The 22,224-nt window shown below is 45.6% G+C and overlaps 1 protein-coding gene and 1 long non-coding RNA gene across 3 annotated transcripts in view; one reads left to right on the top strand and one right to left on the bottom strand.

Moving 5' to 3' along the window:
* Nucleotides 1-22,224, top strand: part of KIF1C (kinesin family member 1C) — a 949,797-nt gene that overhangs the window by 370,022 nt on the left and 557,551 nt on the right. The window lies entirely within an intron of this gene.
* Nucleotides 4,584-5,253, bottom strand: LOC146783010 (uncharacterized). Its single transcript, XR_014972303.1, has 4 exons — nucleotides 5,096-5,253; nucleotides 4,952-5,008; nucleotides 4,784-4,870; nucleotides 4,584-4,679 (listed from the first exon to the last, which is right to left on the bottom strand). It is a non-coding gene; the product is annotated as an uncharacterized LOC146783010 (long non-coding RNA).

Here is a 22,224-nt window from a genome sequence, read left to right as displayed (position 1 = left end):
ACATGTTATAGTTAGCGGAACTTTTACTGATAAAAAACCAATGAAATTCCCCCGTTATAGTTAGTGCAGGCAACTATAACTCACGCGACCGCAATCCTCTGCTGATGCTAATACTGTATTTAGACACTTATTTGCCCATGTCTTCTTCCATACATTTTTAGCTATACATATATTACAAATATTTTTTTTTCATAAAGACACATATGTCATCAGCAGAAGATTGCGGTCGCGTGAGTTATAGTTGCCTGCACTAACTATAACGGGGGAATTTCATTGGTTTTTTATCAGTAAAATTTCCGCTAACTATAACATGTGTGAAACCTATGGTTTTTTCAGTGAATTTGCAAGGTTTTTTAAATGCTAATTCCTAACTATAACGTGTGTGAAACCTATGGTTTTTTCAGTGAATTTGTACGGTTTTTTAAATCCTAAGTTACTTTACGCCATTCGTGGCGTGCGCGCCCACTTAACGCAGTTCGTTCCGTGCGCGCACGGTGCGCTTCGCGCACCGCGCGCCCACTTTACGCAGTTAGTGCCGTGCACGCACGGAGGGCACGCGGTGCGCTACGCGCACCGCGTGCCCACGTTACGCTAGATGGGCCATGTACGCACGATGCGCTTCGCGCACCGTGCGCACATGGAGGACATATGATGCACTTCGTTTTGAAAGGTAATATTTTAATTTTCCGTTGATGTTATAAGCCATGCACAAATGGTGCCCTTCGGGCACCATTTGCACACGGGGTGGAGAGAGTGTGGATAATTTTTTTTTTAATTATTATTTTTTTTAATATTTTAGTTTAACTCATCTGTAATAAACAATGCACAGTTGGTGCCCTTCGGGCACCAATTGCACACGGGGTGGGGAGAGTGTGGATACGGTAAGCGTAATCGGCGAAATTTGCGAAAAAATAAAAATTCCGTTTTTGGCCTTGGGGGATCTTTGGGGACTCCCTCAACATTGCTATGTGTGTGGGAGCTGTCTAAACAGCCCCTTTACATGTTTTTGTGCTTTATATTTTAAACATCACTCTCAGTGCGAGAGAGAAAATGGCGGCCGCCGCTTCCTGGTTTCGGCCGATTCGAATGTTTACTAAGATCTAAGAGCCAATCAGAATCGCGCTCGCGCACGCCACCGTACGCGTACGGTAAGCGTACCGTAAGCGCACCGTAAGCTGGCTCAGATATATATATTGATTTAAAGGCTATTTTCTCAGAATCTACTGAACAGATTTACACCAAACCTACAAAAGGCACTTCCTTGACCTGAGGACTACCTCTCTGCTAAATTTCTAGTAATTCTGTTCAGCCGTTCGGGCTGTAGCCCTGTCTAAAGGTCCTATGGAAAAATGCATGGGAAAAACGCGTTTTGGGACCCCCCTTTTATCTCAGCCCCCGCTTGACGAATCCCCCCGAGACTTTCAGGGTAGGAGCGGAGCGTAGCGCCCCACCTATTTTGAAAAATGTGCGAGGATTCGTCGACCGGCGCCAAAGTTATTCAAAATAGAATGTTGCGGATTTCCTATGGAAACGTGGTCCTAACTATAACTACCTACTGGCGACCGCCAGTAGGTAATGTATATATATATATAACAGAATGAACAATAAAGAGAATGTGGGTTAAAGCTCTCGGGAGCTCCACAAGGTAAGATTGAAGCTCAGTAAGTTCCTCACCCACAATTGCTGTTACAGATACTGACTGCAAATACCCAAATATAGGATATACGTGCAAATGCAAAATTTGTGCAGCTGATTCCTATGTTGATATGTTGATGTTATAAATCTAACTCAAAGACAATATTTACAGTAGACAAGAAACACCATCTAGGTTGTCAGCTCTGCCCACGGATCCTGGCGATCAAACAGGAACACAGAAGGTGGTGACAAAGGTGTGGAACTAAATACAAGGCCAGAAGAGACAAGGAGCTAGTAAGTAGGAGTGCTTAACAGGAAAGAAGGGAAAACAAAGTGCACGCTTGGCAAACGTTAAGAAACAAAACCCACAAGCATACTGGAAGCTAAGAAGACAGCAAAGTAGAAACTGGAACAAAAGGTAAAACGAAAAAGGCAGAAACTAGGAAAAGGTAAATACAGAAGGAGAGTACTGGTTCAGGAAACAAGATAGCACTGAAGGCAGTGCTAGTTCAAGGAACAAGGATTTAGCTACCAAACAGAAATCAAGGACTCGAGGTACAGGAAAGAACGGAGACACTTGGCAGAAAGCAGGGAATCAACATACAAGGTAACTAGAAGCAGAACCGTAGGAATAGGAAGACAGCAAGTTAGGAACTGGAACAAATGTAACAGGAAGAAAAGCAGGGACTGGGAAAGAGAAATACAGGAGAGGGGCTTCAAGGGTGCACTAAATAGTACTTTTTCAGGAATCAAGTAAATAAGGAATAGCTACGGCTCAGGAATCAAGACAGCACTGAAGGCAGTGCTAGTTCAGGAGAAAGGAATAACTATAGCTCAGAAACTCTGGAAATAATAATAGCAAAAGCTCAAGAAACACAGGTTGGTCTCACAGGGACACAGCTACACTGACCAACCCTGGACTGAAGGGAGCTGAGTCTTAAAAGAGCTCACAGTATTCACATGCATCAGGTGTGAGCAGGCTAGCAGCTGCCACCCACAGGTGTGCTGAATTCCTCCACACATCCTTGGCATGCAGGCGTGGAGAGGGAGCAGTGAGCAGGGAATTATAGGTAATGGAGTTTCAAGCATAAGCAGACTGGCTTCCGCAAAAATCCGGCATGGAGTGGGAATGGATGGCAAGTGCCAAATAGCATCAACGTGTCTGGAAGTCAGGATATGCGTGCAGGGCTGGAAGCTTATTAGTGCACTGCAGAGTCCCACAATTCAGCCCCCTGGTGGAGGGCACGAGAGTGCAGGGAGCAGGTCGTGAATAATTATTATACAGTATTCTACCGGCAGCATCTTAGGTTCTCTCAGCCCATTTTTCTTCTGGATGGACATGTCTTTTTAAGTTCTGTGATAGCTCTAAGGGCTGGGATAGCTCTTATTGAGGTCTGACTTGCTTGATGCACATAAAAATAAAAAAAAAGACACATCTTGTCATCAGATGAGGCTTATTGGCAATATTTTTCCATTTATTCCATACTGTGTTAAAGACTTATGAATTCTAGAATTATGTTCAGTATTACCTGTGCTAATGACTGCTCTCTTGGTCTAGCAGCCTGCTTCATTCAAAGACTTCAGGGAGTTAAGAATATGGCATGTGTGGTACAGAACATTTGATAGGGTTTCTAAAGTTTAAAAAAATATATATTTGCCTCCATAGCCCCGCAAATTCATTTTAAAGTGTTTTACTACATATACAGATTCATCCACAGGAGTGGTCCGAGCTCGTCAGTGTAATTTAGGTCTTCACTCCTACTCTCAGTTCCGTGAATCAGTTGGTCTTGGTCTGAAGGCTGCACGTTTCTGTACCCTATTCCCTTATGGTGGAATCCTCTTTCTCTTCAGTTGCAACAGATTGGGACCTGCAGCCCTTTCCACAAAAAGCCCTTACACCACTTTCTATGGTAGGACTCTGTTTCCTATAATTGCGAAACAAATTTAGGAGCAATGTTCAAAACACAGAGACCTACAAAGTGGACAAAATAATTGGATAAGTGCTAGTAAATACAAAGTAACAAGGTATACTTTATTTATATTTCTTTATATGGTGATTACAAAGAGGATTGCATATCATGTTCGTATATTTTTTGGAATCAAGGGAGACAAAAATTATAAATAAAACATGTGTCTCATACACTGTTGTATACAATTCATTTATGTCCAGAAAATATATTCGAAATCAGGCATGATGAATGAGCTCAGATATGTATCTGTAATAAATTGATACAAAATCACAGGTTTCAATTGTAAATAGTCATGGCTTGGTCGGTGTTAGATCCATATGTATCTGTAATAAATTGATACAAAATCACAGGTTTTAATTGTAAATAGTCATGGCTTGGCTTGGTCGGTGTTAGATCCATATGTAATAAATTGATACAAAATCACAGGTTTCAATTGTAAATAGTCATGGCTTGGTCGGTGTTAGATCCTACGCGCGTTTCGGCTAGAAGCCTTCATCAGGATGCCATGTAACTGTGGTTTCGTAATCCTAAACAAAATATATACAAATCACAATAAATAATAATGTCCACAAGTAGGTACTGTTTGTGCTAGCAGATGTCTAACCTAAAACAATTCAGGTTAAATGTCATGTGCTAGTAATGTCTGTCAATTTATCTAGTTAAAAAGTACTTCTAGTCCATCTAATCTATACAATTCTAAAAACCACACGAAAGAGTAGAGATATGTAACAGTGATACCTTATAGCCCAAAATCTTAGAGAGGTTTCTGAACCTGTGAAACATAGAGGGGAACAGAAATGTGATAGGTTGGTACAGGAGTAGTTATGTGCGCAATTGCACTATTACTAGAGGTAAGTTTCAATGGGTCAATGCGGGAGAAGGGACCACATTTAACCAAGAGGGTGGAGCTATAGCTTAAAGAGGAGAAAATGCACTACAGACATGCGACTGAGGGAACATCATTAGTGCGGTCTGTTACCTCAATGAGATCGCGTTGTCCCCAAAGAAGAGGGGTGTGTGGATGCATACGAATCAGTCTGGAAGTGTAGGTCCAAAATGGGTTAAGGTGAAAATCTAAACAAATAGAACACGGAAATAAGTAAAGAAAGGGGGGGGGGTTTCCCTCCTTAGTGAGCAAAGTTTGACAGGTAGCGCTCAGGGACACCAAATAAATGTACCTTAATAAAGTGGCTTGATAGTACATATGACCACAAATTGGTATAAATGGAGACTTCTTGGAACGACCAGAAAGCAAGTACTGCAAACTAAAATAGAATATGTTAGCTTGCTTATGTCACAGATTCAGAAGGAAATAATACATGAATCTGAAAACGGCAGAATATTACCTCAGAGGGGATCTGATAAAGCTGCAAAATTCGGCTCGGCTCACTGCAAGGTAACTACTGTGTTTAAGAGAAGGATATTGTATGAGACTGTGTGTTCTCACTGTGTTGAAAGAAATTAAGATTCTTAAAGAATGCAGTGCTCACCAATCTCTTCCGGCGTACTTCAAAAATAAGTGCATCCTCCCGATGTGTATGGAATCCCTTAAAATAATAAAAGAAAAATGAATATGAGATTCTTCAGTCATATGGTCATGAGAAAAAACGCTAACTAGGGGGACGAGCCAATGAAGGAGATGCTAATGTGCCGATATGCCGGTATCGTTACTTACTTTATCAGGATCCACTGGGTTCCGTAACGAACTGGACGACCGAGTGCTGAGGGCCCGCAGAAAGGATAAGGTGAGGTGGCCACAATGTAGCCGGGTAATGAGGCTTTATTTATATGGCAATGGGGAAGTAGTGTGAATCAATTAAGAACAAACCGGAAATGAATGAGGTTCCGGGTTAAACGCAAGATCCGGTAGGAGGTAGTATCGGCAAGTGCCAACTTCGCGGCCATTTTATAGTGGTGGATCTGTGAGTTAGTAGTTAGATCCGTACGGTTGTCAATTGGAAACAAAAGAGACAGGGATTATGACATGTAGCAGTAATTGGAGGTAAATGATTAGCTCTTTGAATTATGGGTAATTGCCCTGTAATTCGAATATGGATAGGTTTCCAAGTGGTGAAACTGCCACCATCTTGGAATGGGCAATGCATGTATATCAAAATGCGCCAATAATCTGAGGGGGAGCCCATAATGATGTAAAGATCGCGGTCTAACTCAAGGTGAGCGTCCCTAATGAAATGGGATGATCTTAAACAGGTAATGACAAAAGAGTCAAAGATTAAACTACTAGAGGTGAGGAATGCTACTGGGTCCAAATGGGAGTACTATGTAAGTGACTAAATATAGTGCGAAAACTTATGTAAGCTTGTGGTACAGATAATTGGATGCCTAAGGAACGTTCCTGGAAATTAGCTCAAGGAGATTCAGGAGTCAAGAGGGCTCAAAAGATTGATCGAATAGTTAATCACAGTTATATCTTAGTACCTGGTCCCATGGAATTTCATTATTCATTCCATTCTGGTATGTGTTGAGAGAAAAGATCCAGAAAACCTCTCTACATTTGCGTATGTTTGTGCTGGCGCTGCCTGTGTTGATGTTGATTTTCTCTAGAATGAGCCACCTTATTTGGTTCTCACTGTGTTTTTCTTCCATATAGTGTCGCACAAGGGGCGCTTGAATTTTTTGAGTGCGAATGGCCGACCTTTGTTCTGTAAGTCGTGTGGCCATAGAACGTGCTGTCTCACCCACTTATTCTTTTTCACATGGGCACAAGAGTAGATAGATGATATTGGTCGTTTTGCAATTAGTTAAAGTTTTCAATTGTAGATGGATTTTGTTGAATGTGAATGTAGATGTCTCTAGTGCAAATTTACAGGCTGTGCACGATAGGCATTTATAGTTGCCTATGGGTCTGGTCTGACCTGAGAGGGATGTCTGAATTTGTGGCTTGGTGGTATTCGTCATACGGGAACGGACTATAAGGTCTTTCAGATTCTTGTTTTTCCTATATGCGAATAGGGGTTTAGGAATTACATCCTCTCTTGATTTGGTAGCATTGAGAATGTGCCAATTGCTGTTAATGATGTGGCGGATCTTTTCAATTATGGTCGAGTGTCTTGTAACAAAGACCACCCTGGAATTTGACGGTTTGGGCTGTGGGGTAAGCAAGTGTTGCCTGTCAAAGAATCTGGCTCTTTTGTATGAATCCCGCACTAACCGTTTGGGGTAGCCTCGAGCTATGAACTTTGTTTTCATGAGTTCTGCTTGGATATCGAAGTCTCGGAGACTGGTACAGTTTCTACGGAGACGTAGAAATTGACCAAATGGGATACTCGTCTTTTGTGTATGGGGTGATAACTGTCAAAATGCAGAAGAGTATTGCGTGCTGTGGGTTTGATGTGTAGATCTACCTCAAGATGGTCATCTCTGTTTTGGATCAAAATATCAAGGAATTCTACTTGGCAACTTGGCAATTGCTGGTATTAGCTGTGAAATTGATGTTTTCGTCGCACAAATTAAGCCAGGATACGAAGTCAGTGACGTTAGTGGTATCATCTTGCCAGATGAAAAAAACGTCATCTATGTATCTTGACCATAGAAATATGGATTCACTATATGGAGCAATTTCATTATGGATGTAGCATTTCTCATATAGGGCCATGTAGATGTTCGCCACTGTGGGGGCACAAGACGCCCCCATGCTGACGCCTTTCGCTTGTTTGTAGAGTGTGCCATTGAACTCAAAGGTGTTTTCGGTGAGTACAATGTTAAGACACTCCAAGACAAAAGTTCTGGGACAATCTATGTCATAGATGTTCATAAACCAACTAACCGCTTCCATTGCCCCTTTCTGTGGGATGTTTGAATAAAGGGCTTCTATGTCCATGGTAACCATGGTGTGTCTGTTGGTATTGAACGGCAAGTTCTCTACCTTGTTAATCAAGTCTCGGGTGTCCCTGACATATGATGGAATCTGTGGAACATGTCTCCTCAAAAGGGAGTCCACATATTTAGACAGGGGCTCAGTGACTGATCCAATAGTTGTGACTATGGGTCTGTAAGGAGGATTATGGATACTCTTATGGATTTTCGGAACTCCATAGATGGCCGAAGGACTTTGTTTCCTTCCATCCCTACCCTTTTTGCTGGCTAAATACAGTTTCTCGCTTGAAGGTGTCTCTGGGTGAACGTTTAGTCTTTATGAGTAATTTACTCACTCCCTCACTTTTGGTAATTCCACTAAGGCTTTCTTTCCCCTTTGTTGAAGCAGTCCTTGTCAGTGGATCATGGCATGCTCTTCGGACATGCCAAGACCAGCAGGCTGTTGTGACAAGAGTAAGAGCCCACTCCACCAGAGGCAAGGCAGCCGTGGGCGCACTGTTTATGGGAGTACCTCTTTAAGTTATCTCTATTGCAACATGGCCCTCCCTCCTACTCTGACAAAGCACTACTGTTTGAGCATTCTTTCAAGATCCGTATGTGGTGCGTCATGTGTATAATTCAGGTGAGGGTTTTTTCCACATTTTCACATAAATACTGTTTATCTAACTTCCTTGGGAACTGTTATTCGAGCATGTGACTATATGAAAGAATCAGTTCTGTAGAAGAAAGTTATTTCTCTTCCAGGGGATACTCATCGATAGTCATAACCACTGAATAATCCCCGCCCACGTGTGGGACCCTGGAGCATATACAAAAATACATATATTTGTGTATGTTTAGACCCACAAGTACATAGTACTTCCAAAAACATACAAATATACATGTATACACATATAAATATGCAGCTTATAATAGATCCAACAGACTGAAATGCCAAAATTACATGGATTTCTACTATAAGAAAATAATATCACATATAAATAGTGCAAGATAGAACATATACTGCAGTAGTATTCAACAACAATCCTTTATTTTCATAAAGAAAAAACAGGTAATTGCAGGCAATTTGTTCTTAGGCTGCATAGATGAATAATTATCACCATATAACAAAAAACTGCCACCTTGCTTTTAAGGCTTCAGAGAACCTGGACACCGTGCCTTTAAGACCTCCAGGAGCCCCCTGCTCCCATCATGCACCACAGGTGACAGTTAGGTCAGTTCTTTTTTCCGGCTCCTCCTGCGAGGATCCTGGAGCTTGAGCCCGGTCTATTTTTACTTTTCACAGTCAGAAATTGATTTTCTTCTACTTTATTCAACATTTTTCTTGGCTAGTATTAGTTTCTAACTATTTTCCGACATTTTTACTATCTTTTTGTGTCAGAAATGCCAGCTTTGTTTAACAAATGTCCTCCTGTTCGAAGAAAATGGCGAAATCTGAGCCTCACTCTGTGTGTATTGTGTGTTTGCTATCCTTGCACAATCCACAGAAGTGTTAGTACTGTTTACAAGTTTCAAAAAGAACTCTGCGTGACAGAGAAAAGATCAGACTTCATGCGTCGATGGAGAGAGGAAAAACCAAAAGTGGCCTTGAGTCTCATACCAAGAAGCCCTCCTCTCATGGACAACACAAGAGGGGTAGATCTGCTTCCCCAGCTTCCAGAAGGATGCAGATTCCATAGTGCTCGCCGTCACCGTCAAAATCGACGTCAGGAAAGCGAGTAAGTCATTCTACGATGTCGAAGGATAGATCGCCGTTGAAGAGACGAGATTCGCCGCCGACAAAAAGTAAGTCGACGTCTAGGCATACTTTGGGCTCGAAGTATGTGGGTGAAGTCAGATCTAAGTCGACGTTGAAACATCCGCCGACGACGAGACACCGGTCGAGATGATAGACGAAGAATCCCTCTCCGACCCACAGACTGTTGATGTCGAGGGCACGATCGGCGACGAAGAAGTAGACGTCAAAGGCACTACATACCTAACGTCGGGAAGACGGTCACGGTCTGACGTCGAGGACATCATCGCAGAGACACCAATCTTCAAGTGTGTTTCCACAGCGGTCGACGTCTGTGGTGGCCTTATCTGCGTCAACGTTGAGGCAACGTTCGACATCGAGAGAGAGGATTGTTGCCACTTCAGGAGACGCACCAGAAAAACCAAGATCGACTTCGAGAACACAGCGGTCGACGTCAAGAGAATTGTCTTCTTCTCCTGGAATCAACATTATACAAGTCACACCGGAGGTATCTCTGCCTCCAAGAGAAAGGTTTCCTACTACCTTATCTCCACGATGGCTTGAAAGTATACGGCATTGGAAAATGCAACCTAGAGTTCCGGGCGCGGAATTCTCCAAGTCTCTCTCGCCACCCAGAGTCTCTGGGGGATCCGCTCCACGCAGGTCCCCAAGAAGGTCTTGATCACCTGTGGAAAGGCGTTCAAGATCAAGAGGGCGTTCAAGATCTCACCGTTCTCCTACTCCTAAAAGAACCACCTCAACAAGGTCTTCCATTAGAGATTACTCTCCTACTCTGTCCACGACACCCCCGTCCAGGGTGTCCCCGGTAGACGATCTCAGAACTTTTAATGAAGTCCTTTGCAGGGGTGCCAACAAACTAAATTTCACTATGTTTACACCTCCAGTTTCAACGTCCGTCATCTTTGAAACTTGACATCATAGGTCTTCTGCAAAGCCTCTGCTACCTTTGGTGCCAGGTCTGCTACAACCAGCAATGCAGACCTTCCTCACCCCGGCGGGTTTGGTTTCCACACGGATATCCAAGAAATATAAGGCCCCAGAGCAGGACCCGTTTTTTGTTCGCGCAGTCCCACCTCCAGACTAGGTGATAGTGGCTGCAGCCAGGAAAGAACATTCGGCTACATCTTCTTCTACTGCTCCACCAGAGAAGGACAGCAAAAATATGGGCTCTCTAGTCAAACGAATGTGCAATACATCGGCTTCGGTGATGAAGATGGCTAGTGCTTCCGCCCTGCTGGGTCGGTACGATAGATCTCTCTGGGATTCTTTGGTGAGATTTACAGAGAAGTTGCAGAAGGAAGATCAGCAGGACTTCCAGGAGATATTAAAAGAAGGAGGACTGGTAGCTAATCAGATTATCAGTGCAGCCGCAGATGCATCTGACTTGGTGGCCCATGGATACTCGCATGGCATCTGCTCAAGGAGATCGGCATGGCTTCGCCTTACGGGTCTAAAACCTGATGCACAAAGAAGGATCACAAACCTTCCATTTAACGGATCCTCTCTGTTCGGCTCCCAGGCGGATGACAAAATGTCCAAGATGAAGAATGACTTGGACACTTTGAAAGCTGTTGGCTTAGAAAAGCGGAAAGAGTTTAGGCGTAGATTCCGACCCTATGATCGGCGCACTTCTCAACAGAGGGTTTAAAACCCTCATTGGAACATGCAAAACCAGGGTCAAGGTCAATCCAGGTCCCATTACCAACAAAGAAGACTGGACGATGGAGAGGATCTACGAAACAGCAGCCTAAAGCTCCTAAGCAATCAGCAAAGCACTGAGGGATGGCTTCCTCCATGCCCGTTGACCACTCCGGTGGGAGGAAGTGTTACGTTACACCTGGAGGAGTGGGAGAAATTAACAAAGGACAAGTGGGTTTTGAATATTGTGCAGAATGGCTATCTGCTCAGGTTCAAATCCCCACCACCATCAGTTCCTCCACAGCAAAGGCCTCTTCAAAAACACCACCTGTTACAAGCAGAAGTAAACGTTCTCCTACAAAAACATGCCTTAGAAAGGGTCCCTATTCCACAAAGGATGCCGGGGATTTATTCTCGCTATTTTGTGGTTCAGAAAAGAGGTCCTACCAGAGAATACAGACCAATGCTAGACTTAAGACTGCTGAACAAGTACATTCGCAAAGATAAGTTTCGAATGTTGGCTTTACATCAAAAATTCCCACAGCTTCACCAGGGATTTTGGATGTGTGCAATAGACTTGCAGGAAGCTTACTTTCATATTCCAGTGTCCATAAAACATCGCAAATTTCTACAATTCCAAGTGTCTGCCCAACACTTTTAGTTCAAGGTTCTCCCGTTCGGGCTCAAATCAGCCCCCCGAACGTTTTCCAAGTGCATGGCAGTGGTGGCAGCCTTTCTTCGCAAGCAAAGGATATTCATATATCTCTATCTGGATGACTGGCTTCTGAAGAGCTCATCACCTGCTCTGCTTCAGAGTCCTCTCTCGTACTGTCTGCAACTTCTTCACAGGTTGGGCCTTCATGTAAACTACAAGAAATCAATCTTCAACCTACCTCAGAAAATCCTTTATCTGGGTGCCTTACTGGATACCGCTGAAGCAAACGCGTGTCCTTCGGAGGAGAGGTTATCCTCAATTCAGGAGAAATGCTGCAACCTTCTAATCACACAGTATCCAACTGTTAAGCAGGTGTCCTCACTGCTGGGATCAATGGAATCATGCAGCTTCATCGTACCAAATGCCAGGCTAAACATGCGTCCGTTGCAGCAATCTCTGGAAGACCAATGGATGCAAGTGTCAGGGCACTGGGAGGATCAGCTACTTCTCTCCCAATCGGCCAAGGAATCCATCAAATGGTGGATGAAGCGACCCAATCTGATGAAAGGAGTTCTCTTTCACCTGGACCCTCCTACACAAACAATAGTCACGGATGCTTCACACCAGGGATGGGGTGCTCACATGGGGGTCCTTCAAGTTCAAGGCCTGTGGTCTGAGACAGAAGCAATCTTACCATATCAATCTCTTAGAGTTGAGGACAGTGCACTTGGCTCTCAAATCACTGTACACTTCACTTCAATCTCAGTACCATCAGATTCAAACGGACAACACGACCACCATGCATTATGTGAACAAACAGGGGGGTACCCGATCGAGGCCTCTTTTTCTAGAGTCTCAACCATCTGGAAGTGACATCTTGCAAGAGACTTGAACATTCTGGCAATGCATCTCCCGGGGACTCTCAGCGTCCAAACGGACGCCTTTAGCAGAGAATATGTCGAAGCTCACGACTGGTCGCCCAACGACAGTCATCCAAAGCATCTTCCGAGACTGGGGCACACCAGACATCCACCTGTTTGCAGACGCGGTAAAAGCAAAATGCCTCGACTTCGCATCCAGGTTTCCCCAACCAGGATCTCGGGGCAATGCCCTTTTGATAAATTGGTCTCAGACATTACTGTACGCCTTTCCGCCAATTCCGTTGATTTCCACAGTGATCAACAAGTTTTACAGGAACAACTCCAGAATGATTTTGATAGCTCCGGAATGGCTGTGTCAGTGGTGGTATCCGGATCTCCTGCTGCTATCAGAAGTCCCGCACAGGAGGTTACCATGCCGCCCAGATCTCCTATCCAAAAACGAAGGGAAGGTGTTCCACCCGAATCTATCACCCGTACGGTTGACGGCATGGCTCCTGAAGTCCTTCAATACGGACATCTAGACTTAACTCCAGAATGTATGAACATTCTTAAAGAGGCTAAGAGGCCCTCCACTAGGCAATCCTATGCTTTTAAATGGAAGAGATTTTACTTATGGTGCACGAACAATAGACATGACCCCGTCCGAGGTCAGGAACAGGTGCTTTTACCATATTTATTGCATTTGGTCAAATCTGGTTTGGTGCATCGTGCGGCTATAACAGCGTATAGAAAATCACCTAATCAAATTTCCTTCTTCAAAATCCCTGTGTTAAAAGATTTTATCGAGGGATTAAGAAAGGTTTACCCTCCAGTTAGAGCCCCTTCGCCACCTTGTGAGCTCAACATTGTATTAACGAAATTGATGGGTGCTTCTTTCGAGCCTATTCATAGAGCTTCTTTAAAACATTTTACATGGAAAGCTGCGTTTCTCGTGGCTATCAACTCTGCTCGCAGAGTAAGTGAGATCCAGGCACAATGCTGTAAAGAGCCCTATACTGTTTTTCATGCAAACAAAGTGGTTTTAAGAACGCATCCGAGTTTTTTACCCAAAGTAGTCTCGGATTTCCATATCAACCAGACAATCGCTCTCACCACTTTCTTTCCGAATCCTTCAAATCCTCCGGAAAGGTCCCTCCACTCTTTGGATCTTAAGAGGGTTCTGAAGTTCTACTTAGACAAAACAAAAAGCTTGAGGAAAACGGACCAACTGTTTATAAACTATGGGTCCATAAATATGGGTTCTGCTACTTCGAAAAGGTCTATCTCTAGGTGATAGTATCTTGTATATCCTTGTCCTATCAATTGGCCAATAGAGTCCTTCCTGGCAAGCCTAAGGCCCATTCCACCAGGGGAAAGGCTTCTACCACAGCTCTTCTCAAAAACATTCCTATGGCAGAGATTTGTAAGCAGCCACATGGAGCTCAGTGCATACTTTCACACGTCATTACTGTTTGGACTCTGATACACAGGCGGATGCCCAAGTCGGGCAAGCCTCACTCAGAAATCTGTTTGGATAATTACTTGTTAGATGCTGTGTTAAAAATTATTATGACTGTTCGCTCATCCGCGAGGAAGTGGGTATGGGCTTGCTACTCTATTCAGTGCTTATGACTATTGATGAGGATCCCCTGGAAGAGAAGGATAAGTTACTTACCTGTAATCCTAGTTCTCTTCCAGGGTTATACTCGTCAAAGTCATAAGCAACCCTCCCGCCTCCCCGGATGAGCATTAACAGTATGAGATAATGTGTTATTTGCATCTGATATCCCGGTTTACATCATGTTACTACGCCGTACAAAAAGAACTGACCTAACTGTCACCTGTGGTGCATGATGGGAGCAGGGGGCTCCTGGAGGTCTTAAAGGCACGGTGTCCAGGTTCTCTGAAGCCTTAAAGGCAAGGTGCCAGTTTTTTGTTATATGGTGATGATTATTCATCTATGCAGCCTAAGAACAAATTGCCCGCAATTACCTTTTTTTTCTTTATGAAAATAAAGGATTGTTGTTGAACACTACTGCAGTATATGTTCTATCTTGCACTATTTACATGCGATGTTATTTTCTTATAGTAGAAATCCATGTAATTTTGGCATTTCAGTCGATTGGATCTATTATAGGCTGCATATTTATATGTGTATACATGTATAAATGTATGTTTTTGGAAGTACTATGTACTTGTGGGTCCAAACATACACATATATATGTATTTTTGTATATGCTCCGGGGTCCCGCAGGTGGGCGGGTATTATTCAGTGCTTATGACTTTGATGAGTATACCCCTGGAAGAGAACTAGGATTTTTTTTATTATTATTATTTTATTTTTCATCTAACCAGCAGTTAGAGCATTCAATACACTTCAAACCTTATTGTTCAATAATACATATCACATTGAAAGTACAACTTATTTATTTATTTATTTGTGTATTTTATAAAGCGCACAGCTGCCCCAACGGGGCGTCCCGGCGCTAGAAACTCTGGAAACAGAGAGCGAAGGATGTAGAAAGCCAAATTGCATCATACACCTAGTTATTTCAGCCGCAGTGTCCACAGCGATCGGCAGTGGCTCGTCTTACATGTGTCTCTGCACACCCCTTTTACTCTCCTCTTCCTGTTACTCACAGCCCCCGTTACATGTGCGAAACCCCAGTCATGTAGTCATGAAGTCATACTTCATGTGTCCGGTCGTGATTCAGGCTCTGACTCTGCCTGTAAATATTGGACAAGTGGCTCCCAGAAGTCTCTGGGCCGCGAAGCTTGTGGGATGTCCTCTGCATAGGTCTCCAGCGTGGTTTTACAATAGGTCATGTCCGTGATCCTGTCTTTGATTCTGGGGGGGGTCTCTTGCTTCCCCATCTCATCGCTATGCGGCTTTTTGCCAGCAGCAATGCTACTGCTAAGAATTTCCTGCGCTTAGCGTGCTTAAGCTTCTTCGCCCTCAGAATACACACCAAGGGTGTATTGGAAATCCGCTCTGACAGCATTACGGAAAGCGTGGTGGTGACCTCAACTCAATATGTCTGTAGCTGTGGGCAGGACCATGAAGTATGTAAAAAGTCTGCGCCCGGTGCATTGCATCTCTGGCAATTATCTGTCTCCCTTAGGCCTAGCCTGTGTAGTTTAGCTGGTGTGTAGTATATTTGGTGTAAGAATTTGAAATGGATGATGCGCAGGTTGCAGTTCGAAGTGAGGAGTGCAAGTTGTGTGCAGCTGTAATGCCAATCTTGTTTGTCTATCGTCTCGCCCAGCACAGTCTCCCACCTGCCCAATGCTGCAGTAGGTTTCACAGCCTGTTCCTCCTGGGCTGCATTGTATAATCGTGTTACTAGATTTTTCCAGTTGGGGGCCGTTAACAATATTTGTAGGGTATTCAGCTGTGGGGGTTCGTCTGGGAATGTTTTATATAAAGAGCGAACAGCCGCCCGTAGTCGTAAATATGCAAATTGCTTCAGGGGAAGTTGGTGAGCACAAAAGGAAGGGTCTGTCCACTGAATGAAGGAGCCATGGGGGTATAATTGCCCCAAAGTAGTCAGTCCCATCTCCGTCGGGAGTGTGTGCATATTCTTTTCTTGTGTTACAGTAAATTTAGGGTGTCTTGCCGTAGGTAGCGCTCGGGCATACACCGGCAGTTTGCGTGCCCTTTGTGCCAATGCATACCACACCCTTGAGGTGCACTGGGCAGTGTGGATCCTAGCCCTCGGTGTGTAGCTTAACGGATCAGCTATAAGCGCAGTCAATGGTTGGGGAGCGACGCTGTCCTCCTCCACCGCGATATGTGGTATGTATGCATGTGGTTTTGTCCAATAGTGGGCATGCTGTGCTTGTGCGCAGAGGTAATATAAATGGAAATCCGGTGCCCCAAAGCCTCCCAGATGATATGGTTGAGTTAAGACCTTCCAACTTGTTCTGGCCTGTTTTCCTGCCCATGTGAGTTTCTGTAGAATGGAGCGTAGTCTGACAAAGAGGGCTGCATTTAACCATACTGGTTTATTCCAAAATAAAAATAAAAACCGGGGTAATCTAATCATTTTCTGTAAGGCTATCCTGTCCGCCATTGAGAGAGGCATTTTTATCCATTTGTCTACTTGCGTCTCTAATCGCACCAGCGCCGTTCCGTAGTTCTCCCTAGTGACCAACTCTGGGTCACGATGGATCCTAACCCCTAAGTATTTAATAGGGTCCGTCTGCCATTTTAAATGGAAATCCAGCTGGGGTGCCACCGTTGCCGCAGTCAAGGGTATCACAACTGATTTATCCCAGTTTATTCGGAGTCCGGCATATTGCTCATATCTAATATATTCCCTAATAAGTGGGTTTAAGTTCCTATCTGGGTGCGTGGTGTAGAGAACCATGTCGTCTGCGTATAGCGATATTCCAATGGGGCGTAAGCCGAATTGCGGTGCCGAGGCTGAGTGTTTCTGACTAATCCTACAGGCCAGTGGCTCCAGGATTAATGCAAAGAGCATTGGTGACAGCGGGCAGCCCTGCCTGGTACCACGTGTTACCTCTATTGGGTTTGATGTGTAGCCGTTTATTCTGACCCGAGCCTTGGGCGCCGCATACAGTAACGATATCCATTTCAGGAATGGTTCTAGGAACCCCATTTTCCGAAGTGTAGCGAACATGAAGTTCCACTCCACTGAGTCGAATGCCTTAGCAGCGTCTAACAGTGCCGCCGCCGCCGGTATATCCGGGTCTAGTTGGTGGTATAGCGCCAAGATGGTGTGGAGATTGTGGGTGGTGGACCGTGTCGGCATGAAGCCTGCCTGGTCTGGTAGCACTAGGTTACATATAAGCGGTTGTATTCTGTTCGCTATTATTTTGGCTAATATCTTTGCGTCTATATTTATCAGGGATAGAGGCCTGTATGATTCGCACTCGGTGGGATCCTTTCCAGGTTTCAGGAGTGCTATTAGGAAGGCCTTACTTGGTGAGGTCGGGAGTGCGCCCTCATCATAAGCTTCTTCTAGCATTTCTGCAAAATGCGGAAGCAGCAGATCGCGGTATTCTTTAAAAAAAATTCGCCCGGGAGGCCATCCAAACCCGGTGCTTTATTATTGGGTAGAGAGTTAATGGCTTCTATGATTTCCTCTCGGGTGATATGGTGACAGAAGTATTCACGATGAGTGTCCGATGCCAGTGCCACCTCATTTAGATAATCATATATTTCTGACGTGGAAGACTCAGCCTGGGCAGTGTATAGTTTAGAGCAGTATTTGGTGAATTATTCTAGCATGGCTGGCGTGTTATAAACTGTTTTGTGCTGCTCGTCTTGGATCTGTGTAATGTACGTTGAAGTGTGAGTGGTCCTAATTTTGTATGATAGCGCTTTACCAGGTCTTCCTCCCTCTCCATAGTTCCTTGCAGTGAATTTACGCGAGATATACTTTATCTCGTCGTCTGCATATTCATTGTAATTATCGATCTGTGTTCTAATGTTGGCCAATAGTGTTCCGTCGCATGTGTCTTCGAATTCACGTTCCAGTCTAGTAATTTCTGCCTCTGTTCTTTCTAATTGTCCCTGTATATCTTTTAGTATACCAGCGTGTTTGCTAATACAGTGACCGCTTATAGTGACTTCGAAAGCCTCCCAAAGTGTTCTGGTGCTCTGCACCGAACCTGAGTTGAGAGTGAAGTAGTCTACAATGACTTGGCGTAGTTCTTCCCTATATACCTGGTCCTGTAGTGCCGTTGGCCTCAGTCTCCACGTGAATTGCCTTGGGGTGTGTCGGGATTTGTACTGTGATACGAACCGGTGCATGGTCCGAGAGTGTTTTAGGTAGGTGTGCGATAGCAGTGGTCCACGTGCTTACATCCCTAGATATCAGCCAGTAATCGAGTCTGGACCACGTCAGGTGGGACGAGGAGAAGCACGTGCCCTCTCTATGGTCCGGGTATCTATGTCGCCATATGTCCAGTATGTCCCAGTCCACCATCCCATCCCTCAATACTTCGGCCAATTATTTACCATATCTGTCAGTTCCAGTTGACCTATCTAGTGTGGAATCCAGGCAGGCATTAAAGTCTTCCACCACCCCTCCTCTTCCCCCCCCCCACCCCCTATAGGATAGCGCTAGGTTGGATGTCCCGCAGTCTCGTCCAGATTTGTGTATAAAAGGATGGGTCGTCAGTATTCGGTCCATAAACGTTTATGATAGTTAACACTGTGCCCCCGAAGCACCCCTGCACCATAGCATAACGCCCTTGGTCATCCGACACAGATTTGATGAGCGTGAAAGGTGTAGAGCGTGAAAGGTGTAGTGCGTTTAACCCAGATCAGAACCCCCCTCGCATAGGATGAATAGGACGATGACAGTCTGTATATAGCCTCTTAGCCCCTACTTGTGAATCCCTTACTGCCGTTAGGTGAGTCTCTTGTAAGCAGGCTACATCTACTTTGTGTCTGTCCAAATATGCCAGTACCTTGCGAAATTTCTGTGGGTTGTGCAGCCCCCTAACATTACACGTTAGGAGTGTCAGAGGTCTGTGCTGCTGTAAGGTATTAGCCATCCGCCGGTTCTCCTCCTAACTGATGCAAGTGTCTGTGGTGGATTAAAGTGTCTCTCATGTGCCTGTCCTTCACTGTGCCACTGGTCAGAGTTTTCTGTGTGACCACCTTCCTCCCCCTCACCCCCACCCACTCCACCTTCCCCTGTCTAGTGGAGACATTCCCAACAATTACAAATAACATATTCCCTCAAGTGAAGGAAGCCTAAAGGAAAAACAATAAAACAATTTGTGTGGTACACACGTAGGGGTCGGAGCTGTCCTCCCGTTTCTTGTGGCTGGGCCACATGGGTAACGCCTACAGCAAGAATATCAGAATTCCCAACACTGTACAATGGCGCTTAGCATGACCGTAGAGTCCACCCCAGTGGAGGCCCGTGTATCCGCCCTGTATGGGATCATAAGGGGTTTAACAACAGACGGAGTCATAAACTATAAATGCAGAGGGTCAACTTATCTGAACCACCAGGTCGTAGGACTCCCACAGTCTAGTAGCTACTGTCCGGCGCTCGGTGAGAGAGGTCCCACCCAGCACACAGTTGTTCCACCTCCTTAGCAGCTACACGACTACTAGTTGATGTTCACTCCACATCGGACGTGGTGGATTGTTCCCTGTGTTCTCCCCTCGGTGACCTTCTCCGCGCTCCCTGTTGGCCCCTCTGTTGTATGAACTTTATAACTTCTGATGGTTCAGCGAGGATCGGTGTCCTGCCCTCCACTGTGAGTTTGAGTCTGGCCGGATATAACATGGCATATGGAACATTCAAGTCTCTCAGTTTCTGTTTTGCTGCTGCAAATTTTTTCCGCGCCTCCTGCACTGATGACGTGAAGTCCGGGTATATGGATATCTCCATACCTTCATGCGATAGCTTACCGAGTTCTCTGGCCTTTCGGAGCGCCGCATCTCTATCCCTGTAATTTAGGAGTTTAGCGATAATCGGTCTCGGTCGGGCTCCAGCGGGAGGTTTTGGCACCAGCGATCTGTGGGCCCTCTCTATGATGAAGACCTCTGAAAACGTTTCACGACCCAACATGAAGATGAGCAGGTGCTCCACATATTGTTCCATCCGGCCCGTGTTTGTTGTTTCCGCAACCCCTATTAAACGGACGTTGCTTCTGCGGGACCTAGCTTCCAAGTCCTCTGCCTTTGCTGCTATGACCGCCAGCTGCTTCTCCATACTCGTCTGTTTCGTGACCAGCTGTGCTTGACCATCTTCAGCTTCGGATATTCTGCGTTCTGCCATATCCAGCTTTCAGTGTGTTTATCCATCCGCTCCGACATCCTATCAACTCTATATGTCAAAGTCGATTTTCCCATCGATATTGGACAGTGCGGTCTGTTTTGTGGCAAACATAGTTTGGATGTCATCATTAGTCACTCCACCTGCGGCTCCTGCCGATGTTTGCGCCGGCGAATGGTCTTCAGCGCTATGCTCCTGGTGTTTCTTAGCTTGGTCAAAGGTGATTTTTGGTTGGGTACCGTCTGTCTTACCCATTGTGCAGGCTAGAGGCTGTTCAGCAATACAACGGTGGTCACAACTACTCTGGGGCAGTGACGTCCTGGGTTTACCTCCTCTGCCCGGCGCGTGGCGGGAGGATAGTTTATACCATGGGAGGCGTGCAAGACCCAATCACTTATAGTGGACACAGTAATGTAGCGAAGTATGTCTTTGGTCTCTGATGCATTTACTGGATTTGTTTGTTCAAAATGAGCAGTGGTAGCACCACACTAGCCCCTGTCCGTCTGTTTAATATCTGAATGTTGCTTGGACTGTATCCCGGGTGGCAAAGGCGCACCCGCCTCCTGATCCACGCCCCATGCCCACAATAGGTATAGTACACAGTCCCTCCAGTTGCCCACCACTGTCTGTCCGTATGCACACCCCATGCCTCTCGCTCGTGTAGCCCTTTATACGTAGGCTCCAAGCAGACTAGCAAAGGGGGTTGGTGGGGGGGGGGGTGATCCTCACCATCCATGACGCTGGTGAATGGGCGAGGTGTAGTTAATCAGCAGTCCAGTGGTGTCGAGTATCTGTAGTGCATTACTAGCTTGGGGGTGTAAGCTGCTCCGCTGCACAGGTCTTCGTTTCCCTTCAGGGCCCACTCTCCTCTAAGCAGAGCACTGGTTCAGGAGCAGTCAGGCCAAATGAACCGTGCCTCTTAGCAGAGCCCCTACTCCCGATCCGCCTCCCGGCTGCCGCAGGACCGCACTGCCAGGCCTCTCCTACCTCCGTGTGTGTATGCAGTGCGGGAGCCAGTGCCAGGCGCCGGGGACGTCTGCGATCTTCTCCCGTCCCCACAGAGGCGCGCAAGGCCGGCAGAAGCAAGCCCCAAGGCGCAGACCGGAGCCCAGCGGGAATGCGGCAGCACTCACAGGTCTCTCACCCACAGCGGGTCCTCCGCAGACGTTCCGCCACGCTCCTCGCTCCGTGTGGGCAGTGTCGGGCCCCAGCTCCCCCAGCGCCTCCGCCTCCAGCTTTCGCTTCATTGGAGACGCGGTCGCAGCGGGTCTCTTCACCTCCTGTGGCCGCGCTGCATGCCCTACGTCACGGCATGTTTGCTCGCCGAGGTCCGCGGCTTCACTTTCGCTTTCTCGGTCAGGGCCCACAAATCGCCATCTGCCGATATATGGTTTGCCAGCGTCTTTTGGGACCGGTGTCAGTCCCACAGCGGTCCCGCTTCCGCCTCTCTCAACCACCGCCTGTTGCAGGTGCTGTGGACCAGTGTTGGAAGGGTGTTTTTTGAAGGATAGTTAGGCGTATGCGAGGAGCTCGCTGACCAAGCGGCCATCTCGCTTCAGGGCTAGCTCCGCCCCCCTGGAAGAGAACTAGGATTACAAGTAAGTAACTTATCCTTACTTGCAACTACAATTCTTCAAAGTTGGTATCTTGATGGTTCCACATGTGTCCTGCCCTTCTCTGTCCTAATGAGGTTATAGAAATTCCTTCTCTTGAAGAGCTTTGACAACCCAGCAGTTAATGCTTCTGTGGTTATTTGCAGTCTCTCTACCTCATAGGCCCTTTTTTGGTTCACATGATTAGGGGAACAGGCAACCTAATCAATGTCTGTCTCCTTGGCATTGGAGTGTACTTATATACTGCTGTTAACATTGTCTAACGAGGGTTCCCAGCATAACCAGGGTAAATGTTCAGACATGAGAATCTATAAAAGATACATACCAGTGCTGGTGTTACAAGTAAGTATCTTTTTCTTTCCTTTTAAAGCACGTTTCATCTTTTGATCTTTCTTCTTGGTGAGTATGACAATTGCATGTCTTATGTTTAGGGTGTTAGTTCAAATGTTGTAGAGGCGATGGTGTACAGCTGTATCCAAGCAACAGCATGATTA

Source organism: Triturus cristatus, chromosome 12, assembly GCF_964204655.1.
Source record: "Triturus cristatus chromosome 12, aTriCri1.1, whole genome shotgun sequence".
In the NCBI taxonomy this organism is placed as follows: Eukaryota; Metazoa; Chordata; class Amphibia; order Caudata; family Salamandridae; genus Triturus; species Triturus cristatus.
The sequence above is the reverse complement of the archived record's forward strand: the minus strand, read 5'-3'. Positions and strand labels throughout refer to the sequence as shown.